This window comes from Pinus tabuliformis, chromosome 3_2 (assembly GCF_031772625.1).
Source record: "Pinus tabuliformis cultivar Carrire ecotype Pingquan chromosome 3_2, CPIR1, whole genome shotgun sequence".
Taxonomy (NCBI): domain Eukaryota; kingdom Viridiplantae; phylum Streptophyta; class Pinopsida; order Pinales; family Pinaceae; genus Pinus; species Pinus tabuliformis.
Window position 1 is genome coordinate 766,332,372 of NC_142302.1, and position 15,515 is coordinate 766,347,886.

Sequence of the window (15,515 nt, forward strand, 5' to 3'; positions counted from 1 at the left end):
TCACACCTCATCAGTCAGTACTTCTTCCTCATGCAATCACACCACCTCAGTTTGTACTTCTTCCACCTCTGCAACTAATTCTTCCTCATGCAATCGCACCACATCAGTCTGTACTTCTTCCACCTCTGCAACTACTTCTTCTTCCTCATGCAATCGCACCACATCAGTCTGTACTTCTTCCACCTCTGCAACTACTTTGATGCTTTCATTCTGACGGCTGTGTCGAGCCCTAAACCCTAATTTATGATCTTCTCTGTTGTTGGGATGTACTTCTTCCACCTCTAAAACTAATTTGATGCTTTCATTCCGAAGGCTGTGCCGAACCCTAAACCCCAATTTCTGATCTTCTCTGTTGTTCGGATTCCAACAGCCTTGCCCATCAATACTAGACGCTCTTGCCCATCAATACTAGCTTATAACGTCTGATCTTCACTGTTGTTGGGATTCCGAGTACTTGATCCTCTCTTAATCCTCTCTTAATAAGTTAGTAACCTCTCTCAGGCTTTCAGCCTCATCTCTTCTTCCCCTGGATTCACTTCCCGTTAAGTTACGATCTTCTCTGTTGCGCTGGTGATTAGAACCTCCGCAGAGGCGTTTTGGTCCTCGCATTCTTATCAAGTTTAGAACACCTTCACTGTTGGATCAGCTAGCGAGTACGAATTGGTAAGGGGGTTATACTAAGAAATTGCGCAGAATGTGTTGGAGTAATTTTGGTGAAGTCTTTAATTTAAATATATAAAAGAATTTATGATTTAACAAAAGTCCACAAAGGGTAAGTCTAGAATTTAAGAGGGTGGGTGAGTCTATTCCTTGAACTTTATTATATTGGACTAAAGATCTCACAATGGGATTTAAAGTTATTGCCAAACTAAACTTGTGAGAGATTCCCTTGTTTATGAGACAATGACTCCAAGGGACAAGGTGTGCCATAGAATTTAAATTTAAGATCACCGCCAAAGTAATTTGTATAATATTTCTTTTTTTATAGGACATGACAAAGTGTCCCTAAAATTTAAGGTCACCACCAAACTAAACTTAAATGGAATTTCCTTCTTTATAAGACAAAAAATGCACTATTAAAATTTATAAAAAATACATACTCTACATTATATAAATTGAACTTATAATATTTAAAAAAAATACACATCCTTATTCTCTCATATATATATATATATAGATATAGATATACATATATTCTTATAATCTTAAATTTCTTTTAATTTTAACCAAACTCTACTTTATATCGACTAACTATAAATTAATTAATATAAGTAAATTAGTGAATAATTATAAAAATGAAAGAAAAAAAATTGAAATATAAAGATGGAAAACCACATGGGAATTATAGTTAATATAAATAAATTATTGATTAATTATAAAAATGAAAAGGGATAAAGTTGAAATATTACTACTCACAATCACATTGTTTATTATCTACACATTCTTGTTCACATTGCATATATGGTGTTAGATTATTATTATTATTACCATATTGATGTATGAGACTCCTTTGTTTGTGGGACAAGGGACCCACCACCACTTTGGTGTATGAGTCCCCTTGTTTGCGGGACAAGGGACCCACCACCACATTGGTGTATGAAACCCCCTCCAATTAACTATAAATAAATTTCATATCAACTAATTATAAATTAGATATCAGTCTTTCGGATTAATCACATCATTAGGATTGTTTCGAACCAACTAATGTGGTTCATCCTAAGGACAAAGTGATAAATCAATTGATCTGAAGGAATAAATAACATGGATGAATCATTGCCTAGATGAACCAACTAATGTGGTTCATCCTAAGGACAAGGTGATAAATCAATTGATCTGAAGGAATAAATAACATGGATGAATCATTGCCTAGATTTAGCCGTTGAAATTTAGCCATTGGTAAAGTAAAAAAAGAATTAAGAATAAGTGATAAGCAATGTCCCTTAAATTTTTTAATATTTAGTTAGAAACTAACTGTTATGTATTAATGAAATATTTTATTTCGATATTATAAATTGATTATTTAATAATATTATCTAAAAATAATTAATTTATATAATATAATTGGTCAAGATTTGACTTATATATTTGGTTAAAAATTTACGGTTAGAAATTATAACCAAATATATTCTGAATAATTCAAACCCTAACAAATTATATTATATAAATTAATTATTTTTAGATAATATTATTATATAAATTGATATTATTAAATAATCAATTTGTAATATTGAAATAAAATATTTAACTATTACATAACAACTAGATTCTAAATATTAAACAATTTAACACACATCTCCTTATCACTTATTCTTAAATCATTTTTTTACGTTCCACAGTAACGAATTTACCAATGGCTAATTCCTTTACATCAATTGATTCCCCACCTTGTCCTAAGGATGAACCACACTAGTTGGTTGTGATTAATCCAAAACAATGATATCTACATTATGGATCACAAAAATCTTAGATCTAGCATAATTATAAATTAATTAATATAAATAAATTACAGAATAATTACTTCATATGAATTAACTATAAATTAATTAAGTAAATTAGTAAATAATTATAAAAATCAAGGGGGAAAAAAGAAATTTGAAATATAAATATGGAAGGCCACATGGGAATTATAGTTAATATAAATAAATTATTGACTAATTATAAAAATGAAAAATGATAAAGTTGAAATATTAAGACCCAATATCACATTGGTCATTATCTACACACTCTTGTTCAGAGTGCATACATGGTGTTAGATTATTATTATTATTACCATATTGATGTATGAGACCCTTTTGTTTGTGGGATGAGGGACCCACCACCACTTTGGTGTATGGGATCCCCTTGTTTGCAAGAAAAGGAACCCACCACCACTTTGGTGTATGAGACCCCCTTGTTTGCAGGAAAAGGGACACACATCTGCGTAGTTATTTAACCTACAAAGGCATACATAGTCTACCCCCCTTTAGTTTTTAACATGTGATAGGAAAACACATGCTCTTAACCATTTGGCCCACTCAAGCTATAGACTACTTTAAATAATTCATGGGTTTTTTTGTTTCTTTTTTTGTGTACTTATTTTTTAATTTTAAAAGAATTTAAGTATGTTTATTTTGGAATAATATTTCTATAATTTTAATTTAATTATTAATATTTATTAGGTTGGATGGTGGGGATTTAAGCTCTACCAAATATTCTAAAATATTCATACTTGTTAAGCCAAGAGGCTCATTCTACAACCCAGTATGATGTCAAAGTTATTTTTTTGCAAAGTTAAAAGTTTGTTCATGTCCGCCAAATAAAAAACTATAAAATCTATAAAAAAAAAATAACTATACAAAACATTTAAATAATTTTTGCAAAGTTAAAAGTTTGCTCATGGGCCAAAATAAAAAATTAAATAATTATACAAAATATTTAAATAGTGCGGGCTCATAAAAAAATTTGCACGTGAAGAAATTGGATCCCTCTAGGTTCATGTTAGATCCGTATTTAAAATAGAGCTACGCTAGTATACACAAATCAAAGGTTGAGATTTATTTCCGAAGTAGTTATGCTCTTTTTTTTTAATTAAATTCATTAATTAAAAAATATCATATGAACAAGTGTCATATGAAATGAGTTATGGGCATGTGGTATTGATAGGCCATTAAATTGTCCCATGATATTGTAACAAAGACTATTTACAAATTTAAAATCTCCATGATAAAATGAGGTTTAATCTCCATGGTTATATATATATACTTTAAAATAAAGTTATAATTTAGTTACTTTTTTAAATTTTAACAATCTGAGATGTATAATGAAGTAATTATTGATGCCTATTGATATATACTAGCCATTTAGTTTACATGGTGTTTTAGTATATAAAATGAATTTAAAAATATATGGGTATTTATAAATTTATATGGAAAATAAGGATTAAAAATAAAATTTTCATAAGGGAGGAGTTGTCATAAATATAATTTACTCCAACAAATAATGTGATTGCTATGAAAAAATGATTAAAGGTTTAAATAAAAATGAACTTTGTTTGATAAGAAGTATAAGTATTCTTAAATAGGTGGTCTCATTGTTCAATAAACTATCAAAGTAAATAAATAGATAGTTTATTGAGTAAGAGCAATCAATAGGAATAAAAGGTGGTTTATTCAATGTTTTGTCACATTTTAGTTTATATGTAAAACTCTTTCAGATGTAGTGATTATTATATGTTTTTTTTTGTTAATGTTTAGATTCTTTTTAGAGACAGATTACATTCTATAATATGTGATATCATTTAGTGAATTCAGGATACTCACAAGAAACAATAATTTTTTTGAAAAATCTGATATATGTAAACAACCTTTTATTAATATAAAGATTCTTGGTTTTTTCTTTTCCTAAGAAAAAAAGGTGGTTTACTCAATGTAATATTTTTATTTTGACTTCTGAGTTATAATATGTTAAGTCATGGGTTTATGCACTAAGTTAATTTCATTATATTGGGTTATTATTGGTTTTTTCATTATTGAGGATATTTATTCATATAACACTTAAATTACATGTTAAATCACGGGCCTATGAACCATGTCGAGTTTCGTATTTTAGGTCATCATAGATTTCTAAAATGTATTATTGTTACCAATATTTGATCTATAAACTATTTTGGATATTACACTAGACAGTTCATTGTTATAGCCCTTTCCCCACCTTATGTCTAGATACATCCTCCTCAGTTTCATAAAAGCATATAATGAGACCCTTTCAAGTGGAAAGGTAAAGGAGAAAGAGAGAATAGATCAATGATGTTGGTATAATCATGCCATAACTTATCTTACATGTGGGATGAGCCTAGTTTTCTTATAAGTCAAGGGAATGATAGCGTTGAGGATTGGAGATGAGATCGCATTTATACTAAGGTATATTGCATCTTGTACTTCTTACACTAATATGAATATAAATTGTTTTCCTTCCAATATCTTTTTTATGATATGGAAAGCTTGATCATGTTTTTGAATTAAGTTTATTTATTAAGATATTCTTCCTTCCACAGAGGAAAGCATTATCTTTGTATGTTTGTACTTGTGTCTAGGATATCAGATAAAGTAGTGGGATGTAACACACCACCTTTCCATTTAAGCCCAAGGAGGTGGATACTAGGTTGAATCGACTCTCATTGTGTGGTTATGAGAATGGGGTCTAAAAACTTTTCACTTCTCTATTCAAAGTTTGAGGTCAAAAGTTATGTCATCCTAGGGTTTTCATCTTCATTTTGCAAGGTTGTTTAACCAGGCCTCACGACATCCACATGGACCCCACATGGTGCCACATGGCATATCACCTAAGGGCATCTTCATTGGAATAATTTCATTCATGTCTTGGACAATTCAACACTACGAGCTTGAGGGAGGTTCCATCACAATGAGAGCAAGGATGGTATCATCTTTTATGAGGGTACTTGAATTTCTGTACTTATTATTGTTGTTCACATAATCAAGATCCAAAACCCTAATTAACCTAGTGTCTCTCCCTCTCTTTTAGATACTCATTCTCTTCAACCTATGGATTCTCAATAGATTCCATTCTAGAACATAGTTATGAATTTATAATTCATAATTTTATGAAATTCAATGCAGTGACCCTAGTCTTAGAAATAGCATAGAAAGAACAACCTAAAACTTATATAAGAAATTCAACATCAAATAAGTATCAATTGTACACACAAGTCATATTAAACACAATATTGTGAGCATCATAACTTGGGTCGTGTTCTTGTAGAATCCTTGTAATTTTATTAGAATGTAATTGGACATCAATATACCCTTCATATTCTTGTCATGCTCATATGCTCAGTCACTGCTCACAATAAGAGGAATGATGCTAATTTATTGCAATTTAAGGGTGCCCAAAGCTACCTTGAAAGCATAAAGCAAAATATAGCATGCTTACAAGGAAAAACATAAATTAAATGCTACATGGGTAAATTAAAGAAATTTGTATTATCTATTTTCCTTCTTATTTTTCCATCATGTAGTAGATCAATCAATGTCAGGATAGCTCTTAAAGCTCCAGTTTTTACCTTGTTCTCATTTATTGCAGACAACATATAGGTTAAACAAGATTGTTTTAGAATTTTCCCCTCCCTACATATTTCCATGTTTTATCACCTATATAACAGGGTGGAAAAACAATTCCTAGATGGACAGTCACATCTGTATTCATTTCATGAGTAGCCATATTTAGAAGTGCGATAATGGCATGCTCTTGGTTTTATGGGTAAATTGAGGACAACTTCACCAATGGAGGGTTTAACTCTAGGTTGTGTAATGAAAATCTTGTTATTTGCATTGCTCTTTGTAAGCAATCAATGTTTTTTTGAACAACTTTTGCACATCTACCTCTTGGCAAGAGATATTTTTTACATGAGCTTAGATTACACAATGATCAAATGCTAAATAGGGTAGATCCACATCACTGAGTATAGACCAAGGATTACACACATTAATACATTATTATATCATGAAAATACTTTGGAGAATTACATTGGGATTCACCTCTCTTACATAGAGTTTAAGAGGTGATATTTTCCCAAAATCCTAAAAGCTAATAGTAATTGGAAATATTAGCTTTCAATGAAATTCTCTACAGTGAACTTATTACACATGTAAGCTATATATTCTATCACTCTGTCTTAAGGCTGGAAAGAAAACACAAGGCTGTAAAAGCAAACACATCTTGACCACAAACACATTTATTAAAAACTAAATGTAATTAAACATTTTCTAGATGCTTCTTTTAAATAGTGTTTGATCTAGTTGACGACCTGCCACCCTAACTCATGAAGCACTAAAACCCTATAACGACAGGAGATTGTTATAATTTGGATTCTCATGAAATAAATAATTATAGGAACATGAACACAGACCCTTTTTTTATGTATGGCTAGTAATTTATCTAGTAGACTGGCCTGGATTATTTACATGACACCTCTTCTTTCAAATAAACATCTCCCTAGATATTAATTTACATAAACTTGTATTTCAGGTTCTAGATAGTTTTCCTTCCATGTAAAGCATTTTGGGAATGAATATATTAATCAAAGATGACCCTAGATAGGTCTTTGCATAAAACTTCCTTTCAAGTTCTAGAGTATTTAATAGGGATAGTCAAGGATGGTTTTAGACCACTCCTTGTATTGAGCCTCAGGAAAAGAGGGAGGAAGAATATTTTGGGAAACGTCATTATACAACAGAGGAAAATATAAGAATGGAGTAAATGTATGTCCCAATCTATCCAAGGTCTATCTTCAAGGAGTTAGGTATTATGGGACCAGAGTAGACTATTTTCTACTTTATTCAATCATACATAAATACTCCACAGAAATTCCAAATTTGCACAATTTGTGAATATTGAAAGGCTTCACACCATATTTACAACTAACCATACTCACATGTTGAACTCATCGTTTATTTACCCATAAATTAAGTCTTTTCTACTTTATTATGTGAGTTGATTTTCTGTTCAACCAAATTTTAATATAGAGAGTTGTTTGAAATGACCTAAACCATGATTCTCGAAAATATTTATATTCCCCAGTTTAATATTCAAAAATACCCATAGGATATGCGAAATGATTATTTGACAATGCACCAGTTTGCACAAGGAGTCATTTAAGGAAATATATCGGGTGTCTCCACCTTGAGCTCAATTGATCAACTCCACCTAATTTATGCAAGCTTTTAGAGTGCCTCAAACCTACATTAAGAGTCCTAATTTAGTAACAATATTTTATTTTCATAACAACCATAAAAATTTAAGTGAGGTGGCCTTAAATTTATTTATCGACTTTCTAGGACAGGTCTTCAAGAAATTAACCAAGTAGGAGAGAAATGAATTATCCACCGTAAAGAAACCATTCAAAAAATAGAATGGTTCAATTTGATTGGTTTATTTTCATCCATGAAAGGAAATCAATTCATATAGTGTCAATGTTCATATCCACATCCTTCTAATAGAATAAAATTCCATTTGTATCCCTCCAAGAGAGCCTCATGTAGTAAAAAAAAATTCAAAATTAGATTGGGTTGTAATTTATAGATAATATCTCCTCCTATACTCAACCCTTAAAAGACCCTACGGTCATAAGCTAGAGTGGAAGTAAAAAATAGTTGTGAAAGAGACCCAACTACAAATGATTGTAAGGGTTCAATATTAACATAATAAGAATAATATTTTCAAAATAAAAGAAAATGATAAAGAGAAAACGAAATGAATATAAATTTGGATTTCATTTTGACAAAGATAAAGGTAGAACACTTGAGCTAGCATGGTTTTCCTTATAGTAATAACAAGCCCATATGAATAAAACCTACAGGAATTTAATAGGCTATATCAATAAACTAATGATAAGGAATCCCATAAAGCTATAAATTTTGAAGCTCTAAAAATCCCAACCCGAAGTGAAAATAATAAAGACTAGAAACCTATGACTTAAAACTATTTGAAGATAATACACCTCAAATAGTACCAAGAAGGTAGTCTAATGGTGATCCTCAACAATCCAAACTTAAATAAACAGAACAATTTATTCGTACCAGAACACCACAACCCACACATGAATGAATTTCTTGGATTCTTCAAAGTGTTCAATATAACAAGAACCACCACATTTAACCACTATCTTGTTGTGTCCTTATAGTGACATGAGGTCAAGCACCTCAAATATGGCCTTTACCAATGAGTTACCAATATAATAGCCCTGTCTCGGATCCTGACAGAGATTAGGAAAGAAGAAATGAAAAGTTAAATATACCCTCTTCCTTGGGTATAGTATTTATGGAAGCTAGTGCAAACACTTATAGGGCCAGGTCTGATGTGCACCTCAAGGAACCTGTAAGTTAAAATCCATTAACATAAAGTAAAGAACAACATGAATTCAAGCATTCATATCTTAATTCTTATGTTAGGGAAGTCATTGCTCTTCTATCCATAGTATGAAAACTATGAAGACTTAGTGAAAAGCATCTGCATATAAATATTCTAAACATTAAGTAGATAGTACAATAAATTCTCAACAGTTCATGGCACAAGTCAAAAGGGGTAAATAATTATCATAAATATAGACTACAACTAAGTTTGGGACTAACCTTCTCCACCCAACCTTAGACTAGGCTACACTATGATATTTCATGTAGCCCAATCACCCCTGAGCCATATTCCAGAGCTTGAGGAGGTCTACTCTAAGGATTTAACCAATTTTGCTAGATGGGATTGGCTACCTTAAATTCCACTTGGGTTTTCTGTCCCTTAGGAATGATAGATGGTATTGTCTCCCTCCATTACGATAGTGTGGCCTACTCTTCAAACTTTATGCACCCCGACTTTTCCCCTGTCTCACTCTTTGTCGCATGATTGATTTTTCTTGTCCCCCCAAAACACCTTCCCCCTATGTATCCCTTCTCATGTCCCTCTTATCTCCTCCTCTTTTGTCCTATTCAGGTTGGTTTTTTACTTGCCTCGGCCAGAATCTCCTAGCTAACAAATTAATGGCACCTACCTCCCTGGATTTAGATTTAGATTTTATTGTTTTTGTGATCATTTTGTTTCAGTAGGTGGCCATGTCACCCCAACATGCTTCTATCCACTAATGAATTACTCTGTGGATGGTCATGTCACTATATATATTGTATTTTTATTTTATGTTTTTCTTGCATGATGTAGTAAAGGTGTGTGTGTGTCTCCTTGACCTTACATCCTTGTTGGAAACTTAAATAGATGAATCCCCTACTTACTACTTGTCAACCTCCATGGTTGCGAAAAAAACAAAAAGGAAACCCCAAGAAGTTTACCTTCCTCAACTATAGAATATGTGTCCCATGATCTCATCTATCTTCTTTTTACTCACAATAATTATATGGAGAAGTATCTATGGGTTTTCAAATGGGAGCGATATTTCAAGTTAGGTGTAGGACCTTCAACAACCAATGATCTGCACAATATACACCAATGTAGGAGGCTTAATGTACAAACCCTTTCCGTGTTTGTATCTTTTTCATATGTGGATAGTGGTAGTATAATTACTTGGCATTGAGTTTGAATATTCACACACTATCTGACAGACCTACAGGCAAGATATATGCATAAATATCCCCTTACTTTTTGAGTAAAACTTGAGCTAATAGAACTATCAACCATACTAGGGATAGTTCCCTAGTATCTTGATTTCTATTTCCTTGGTATTGATTTTCAATTTTTACCTATTGTTGAGTCTTTATATTTTATTTTCAACTTTATCTAAGACTATTACATTCTTAATTTTATTCAGTTTGGTTAGATATGATTCATTTTATTTTTCAAATCTTAGCCCTGAGGGAAATTCACTCTCTATAAGTGGTTTACCGAGCAATTTTTGTAGCTAGTCACTCCCTATGATTGATCCTTGTAGTGACTAAGTATTCAGTGTGTGACAATTTAGGAGTGATGGCTCCTCATTGATTAATTTTTTGATAGGGTTTTCTACAAGCTCTACTAGGAGTGCTTTAGATTTTCATCTCCTACTTGTGTCTAGTGATATTAGATTCATATTTGGTTCATTTGGCCTTTTTATTTGTGATTTTTCATATCTTGTTGCAACTTTGGTTTATTGTACCAAGGTTGCATGCTCAGATTGATTGCTTCTAGTAGTGGTTGATGTTTAATTTTTTTTATGATATTGTGAACCTAATCTAGGTGGTCTAATGATTATTTGTGATATATTTGCTTGTTTGTATCATGAAGAAATATGAATTATGTGGCCTCTCAAGTATTTTTTTCTTTATCTAGGGTTTGGATTGTTTTACCATGTAGGTTGTTGTAGGTTTGTTCTTATTGGTTTCCTGTATTAATATGCAAATTGAAACTTTTTTTCAATGTGATATTTTTTGTTTGTCCATGTGTGATAAGCCAAAGTTCATTTGTTTTGTTTGGAATGCCTTAGTTTCAAGTTTTTGAATGCTTGCTAGTGCTCTTGCATTGACATTGGTTAAGATCATTTATTTTTGTGTTTACTTTGTTTAGTGGATCAGTTCTTTTTCTGAATTTGGAGCAAATTGTTTTATTAAGAGTGAATGTGAGATTTGTTTGTAACTTGGAAAAAGGAAGACATTCTTGACCTTTCCTTAACTAGTTTTCATCAAATTGGAAATGGAACTGCAGTTTTAATATAGTTACATTTTTGGATTGGTGTTGCGTCACTTTTCACACCATATCAATTACACTTTGTACACCTAAGTAATAAACAACCTAAAATAAATCATTAATACATTTGACTAGACATTTATAGTTATAGCATACCAACATTAGCCTAGGGTTGTAGATCCTTGGAGTAGGAATTAGAGAGGACAATCTTCAAGGCTATGAAATTGAAACTACCTCTAATAGTGAATGTAAATCCATTTACACATCTCATTCTTTCTAGAAAGATCCTTTTACATAGGATTTAAGAAAACGAGTGCATTGGGAACCTGTGGAGTGACATCCACACTCTCATGTTATTGGTGTTCGTTGAATTGTGAACATTACAAGGGGATACCTTTGAGAGGCTTAAAACTCATTTTGAGAAATATCTTGGGAGGTTTTAGGCTTATTTATCTTACTTACACTATGATTTTGATCACATATGTCCAAGTGGTCATTTGATTGCGACATGGTAACCACAGTATCTTATCGTCCAGGGCTCTTACCTAGGTGATTGTGGGTGGGAAGCCCCCAACAGTACATGTGTGACACCATTCCATTATGATCCACACTTATGCAAGATTGCAATAAAATACAGATATAAACATAAACAAAGAGATGCAGCAGAAATAAAACTTTAGTTGATTAATATCAACTAACTTAAATATGCTTACATACAGAATGGAAATAAACTATCTCAAGGGATGGTAGCCTATCTCTGAGAAGAGATGTAGCAGCTACTTGCCTTTGAACTGTCCTACAGTGAGGCTCAAGGGACCTTTTATTATTGAAAACCAAAGTAAAAACATAAACAACCAAAACACTAACCCGAGGAGATGAAACACCAAGAGTGTGTGGGCCTCATTGGGCAACCAACTTCCCGGGTTGTAACTTGGTCATATGATGTGAGTTTGGCACATACGATACCTCATCGGAATGATCTATTTAAGTACTACATGATTTACCATAGGCCCTTTCCTATGGCTATGGGCCTACTGTGGACCTCAGAAAAACCTCGTATATAAAACAACTCCAAAAATTCATGACGTGAAAAACTTCTAAAAATAGTAAATGTTGTTATAATCAAGGAAAGAGACAGAATCAACTAGAGGTCTAGGTGGAATAAGTGGGTGGCTACCAATATCCACCTAGATAAGTCCTCCCCCCTTAGGAATCAATGGTCCCCATTGCGTGCAAAGCCTCCATGAGGTGAGGAAATTTTTGTTGAACCTGGTCCCTAGTGAACCACTTGCCCTTGTGAAGGAGTTGGCCTACTTTGACAACTCTATATAGATGTATCCTCTATTGGTGAGTATTATTAATATGTGTGTACATGATCCTATCATTTGTGGCTTTCTTGATGCAACTTAGGTTGAGATTTGTTGCTCTCAGCTGCTCAATAACGTCGGATGTGTCCAACAATGGAGGAAAGTATCGTTGCAATTGGTCCACATTGAATACTGGGTGCAGACCAAGGAAGAGTGTAATATTGAGCTTAAACGAATTGCCCCTATAACCTTCGTCATGGTGTATGACCCATATCATAGCAGGCAAAGCTTATGTTGGGACCCAGTGAGGCACTCCTTCTATAAATGTAACCAAACTTTGTTGCCCACCTAGAATTTGAATTTAAGGTCACCGCTAAGCTAAATTTGTGCAATATTTCCTTGTTTATAAAACATAGGAGAGTGTCCCCTAAGATTTAAGGTCACCACAAAGCTAAACTTAAATGGAATTTCCTTGTTTGTAGGACAAAGAATCCACCTTTGTGTAGCCATTGCTTATTACAATCTATAAAAAATACATACCCTACATTATTTAAATTTAAATGTTTTAAAAAAATACACATCCTTACTTAGACTTTATCTATATATATATATATATATATATATATATATATATATATATATAGATATATATATATATATAATAAAGTTGTAATTTAGTTACATTTTATGACTTTTTAAATTTTAGCATTGTGAGATGTATAATGAAGTATTGATGCCTATTGATATTTACCAGCCATTTACTTTACATGGTTGTTTTGGTATATAAAATGAGTTTAAAAGTATATGGATATTTATAAAATTATATGGAAAATAAGAATTAAAAATAAAATTCTAGTGGCTATCGTATTTTTCTTAATGCTAGCATGGCATTGGTTCGTTTGGATATTGGTAGGGTGAGAAAAGTTTTGGATTTCATTTCTCGTAATTGGTTGTCTCTCCATTTGGAACTTTCAAATCGGATCTCTGCTCCCCTTTTGTCAAGGATCGAAGTATGCTTAGCTCTGAAATCTTCTCATCTGGAAGAAATATGGAAAGTAAAGTAGTTAAAGAAGTTTAGTAAGCTCTCGGAGAAATTCATCTTGCAACCTAATGCGTCTAGTTGCTTTCATGGTCCTTCAAAAGTAGAATTAATTCTAATCAAATTGTTGCTCTCCGATCTTGGGTTAACGGTGTTTCTCACCCTTCTACCATCGAAGGTGAAGCTCGAACAATCTTGTATTCACCAGGTCAGATTCCCTCAGGTTCGTTGTCTCATAATTCTTCTTGGTTTCTATTGGTTTCAATAATAGTGGAAGTGGTTCTATTAAAATAATATTCAATTAAATAATAATAATAATAATAATAATAATAATAATAATTGGTTTAATAGTAATACTAATAATAGTGATTATATTTTCACCTCACATTGGAATAATAATTTATGTTTGGATAATAATAATAATAATAATAATAATATCACTCGGTGTAATAATAATAATATTAATGAGGTTAGTGACTCTGTTTTCAATTCTGATAATTGTAATAATAATAGGATTGGTAATAAGACTCTAAGTTTGGATAATATTGGTTATTCTAATTTTATTTCCTCTTCTAGTAATAGGGTTGTCAATCTCTCTAGATTTTCTTTTGATCCCCCTGTCTTTAGTCTTTTGGAGAAAGGTTTAAATTTTTCTCTTTCTCCTAGAAATATCCCAGTCGACGATATCATCTGTGACATTGAATATGATATTAGAGACTTTCCGGACATCACTAAAGATATCGTTCGTCAAGACTATGTGGTTGTCCTTAGAAAGGCAAAGCCCCCAAGAATAACATCAGCAAACCTGAGTTTGATGCTCTCAAATCATTAAATGATAATAAGAATATTGTTGTTCTCAAAGCCAACAAAGGTGGTGTTGTGGTTATTCTTGATAAAGATGATTACCGTCGAAATATGTTGGACCACCTCCATAATAGTGGTAGCTACAGGAAACTCAACAAGGATCCTCTGAAGAAGATTTCCAAAATTGTGGCTCTTGTTATAAAGGCTAGTAGCTCAGTCAACTCTTTCAGTCATAAGCTTATTGAAAGATGCCCTCTTACTCCCAGAATCTATGGTCTACCAAAGATTCATAACGAAGGGGCTCCTCTGAGACCCATTGTCAACACGATAGGAGGACCAACTTATCTTATTACTAAATATTTAGCCTAGAAGCTTAAGCCCCTTGTTGGCCATACAGAATACTTCATCAAGGACTCTACATCATTCGTCAATGAGTTAAAGAGTTTCAAGCTTGATCCAAATGAAAAGTTTGTGAGCTTCGATGTGGTCTCTCTCTACACTAATATCCCTATCAACGAGGCCATCGAAGTCATCAAGTGCATCACAGATCTTGATACGACTTATTTAGTTGGTATTTCTCTTACTTCTACTTTCTCTTCATTCAATGGGGAATTCTATGAGAAAACTTGCGGTGTCGCCATGGGTTCCCCCCTCTCCCCTATGGTAGCTAATCTATTCATGGAGGATTTTGAATCAAAGGCCTTAGCCTCTTCTCGTCTTCTGCCTAATTTGTGGAAGAGGTTTGTGGATGACACTTTTGTCATCTGGTCCCATGGTAAAGAAAATTTGGAATTATTTTTCTTCCGTCTTAACAATCAATCTAGTTCTATAAAGCTCACCATGGAATTTGAATGTAATGGTAGTCTTCCCTTTCTTGATGTCCTCCTCTTAAGGAATGTAATGGCTCCTTCTCTCATCAGGTATATCGTAATAAAACTCATACAAAACAATATCTTCATGCTAATTCTCATCATTTCCCAGGTCAAAATCTTGTTGTTCTCAACACCTTAGCAACTAGAGCTTTAAGAGTTTCTGATGAGAACCATCTCAAGGAAGAGAAAGCACATCTCCTCAGTGTTGTCTTTAATAATGGTTATAGTAGACACCAATGTACTAAGGCTTTCCTCAGAGCTGAAAAAGGTCCAAGTGCTAAGAAAGATACCAAGGATCGATTTTCTGGTGTTCATCTTCCTTTTATCCAAGGGACCACT

The 15,515-nt window shown here is 32.6% G+C and overlaps 1 pseudogene; it reads right to left on the minus strand.

Moving 5' to 3' along the window:
* Positions 1–13,394: 13,394 nt before the first annotated feature.
* Positions 13,395–15,515, minus strand: part of LOC149182879 (sucrose synthase 2 pseudogene) — a 50,619-nt pseudogene continuing 48,498 nt past the window's right edge.